Below are 2427 nucleotides of genomic sequence, written 5' to 3'. Positions count from 1 at the left end.
CCATCCATCCATCCATCCATCCATCCATCCATGCATACATACATACATACATACATACATACAAACATACATACATATATACATATATTTGTGTGAGTGTGTAGTAATATTTGTTTTTATATTTAGACTGCGAGCTAGCTAAAACGTTAGCACGCCAAGCGAAATACTTAGTCGTATTTTGTCGGTCTTTACGTTCTGAGTTCAAATTACGCCGACGTCGACTTTGATATTCATCCTTTCGGGGTAGATAAATTAAGTACCAGTTGCATACTGGTGTCGATCTAATCGACAAGCCCTCTCCGCCCAAATTTCGGGCCTTGTTCCTCATGTAGAAAAGAATCACTTCTACATTAAGCTGAAAGATTACTCAATACATACTTGGTGTCATTAAACCCCAATGCTTCAGTTTTCACGCCGTCGAGAGATTCTCTGACGAAGGCGACTAAGTCGGCACTTCGAAGTCACTGACAGTCTTTCTTTCAAGCAGTTTATTTCATTAAAAACGAAATCTTTCCCGAGTCATATAGGCTCAGAGAGACGGTATCACTGTTTCTGTGGTGCATACACCCCTCACCCGGGCCAAAGGATGGGACACCGTTCCCTCGTACGCTTACTAATTTTTACCCGTCGAGTGGGCTAGAACAACGTGAAATGAAGTGTTTTTCTCGAAAACACAATGCATCACCCAGTTCAGAAATAGAAACCACAATATTATAATCAGGAATCCAACACTCCAACCACTAAACCGCGCGTCACCATGTCTAACGCATACATGTATTCAGTATGTATGATGTATGTCTGTATGTATGTGCATATATATATATATTACTTATATATATATATATATATATATGTGTGTGTGTGTGTGTGTGTGTGTGTGTGTGTGTACGTACGTATACATATGCATACAGACACGCACACACAAGCACACACACGACTACTTACGGATACATATGCATGTACATATATATATATGTATAAATATATATATATACATATATATATGTGTGTGTGTGTGTGTGAGTGTGTGTGTATGTGTGTGTGTGTGTGAGTGTGTGTGTATGTGTGTGTGTGTGTGTATGTATACGCTAGTATAGGAGAGTGAGAATGTGTGCACAACGGTGCATTGGTGCATAGATATTCTTTATTTGTGTATTAATAAGGCTACCAGTGGTTTCATATGCAGATATCTTCACAATTGTTCAACTGTACAAGATGCAAGTGATGGTACTCATATCCAATTTCGAATGGAATATACAAATACCATCTAGCAAACCCACTTACGAGGTCATTGTTCGGCCCGAATCTCTATTGGAAAATGCTTGCTCAAGGCGCGACACAATTGGACTGAACCAAGAAACCATGTGATTGGGAAGCAAACGTTCGCACAGCCCCGTCTGCGCCTCTGTGAATATGAAGAAAACATGCAGATATTTGATAGACAGCATGGATACTATAATTCCGTTGTCTTTGGAGTGAGAGCAGTATTACAGCGGCTTGCACGTAGAAAGAGGTTAGTTCTGGTAAGTGAATAGGACCCGTCTATAAATTGTCTGATGACACGATACTTCAAATTAATTAGTTGTTATATGGAATTAGTTTACGAATTTCATACTCAGGGCATTTAGATGTAACTTTATTGACGCCAACGAATATGAAATAATGCCCTGTAGCCAAACCAGGATTTCAATTTATCAAAGATCCAATATTAATTAGAATTTTTCTAAGTCAGTGAACGCTACCTAAATTACTACATACACTTAAACTCATCATCATCATCATCACCATCGTCATCGTCATCGTCGTCGTTGTCGTCATCATCACTTTCATCATTAATTAATTACTTTCATGCTAGAAATCTAAAGTAAGTACAATTATCGAAAACTATTAAGATACTAATTAAATACAAAACATAAACCGGTGTCAATGGTAGAGATTTTCTGAACGAATACGTTTAAACGGATCCCGAAGCGATAAATATTGAATTCTGTATCCAAATGAAGGAGAAGTAACTTATATTCACTAAAACGAGATTTCACGAATAATTACAGAAAAATTATTAATCCTAATTAAACATTATGCTATTTATTCCGGTCAAGTTTTCATGCTGAAAAAATTGTAACATTTGCGTATATTTAAAAAAAAAAAAAGACATTTCTTGGGTGCTAGGACCCATAAAACTGGCTACCCAGTTTACATGGTACATACATGAACAAGGTCGCGATATTCCTCTGAATGGGACACAGGTGCATTATAATGTTCAAAGCCAGCAGTTTTGAGGGGAGGGTACAAGTCGATTACGCCGACTCCAGTACTTTGTTTTATCGACCCCGAAAGGATGAAGGGCAAAGTTAATCTCGGCGGGATTTAAAATCAGGATTTAAAATGCGGGAAGAAATGCGACCAAATATTTTATTCGACGTGCTG

At 37.9% G+C, this 2427-nt stretch overlaps 1 protein-coding gene across 1 annotated transcript in view; it reads left to right on the top strand.

Annotated features, from left to right (window-relative positions):
- The window catches only part of LOC106875323 (probable serine/threonine-protein kinase drkC), a 136013-nt gene that overhangs the window by 4269 nt on the left and 129317 nt on the right, over window positions 1-2427 (top strand). The gene's annotated exons all lie outside the window — the stretch shown is intronic.

Source organism: Octopus bimaculoides, chromosome 12, assembly GCF_001194135.2.
Source record: "Octopus bimaculoides isolate UCB-OBI-ISO-001 chromosome 12, ASM119413v2, whole genome shotgun sequence".
Taxonomy (NCBI): domain Eukaryota; kingdom Metazoa; phylum Mollusca; class Cephalopoda; order Octopoda; family Octopodidae; genus Octopus; species Octopus bimaculoides.
The sequence above is the reverse complement of the archived record's forward strand: the minus strand, read 5'-3'. Positions and strand labels throughout refer to the sequence as shown.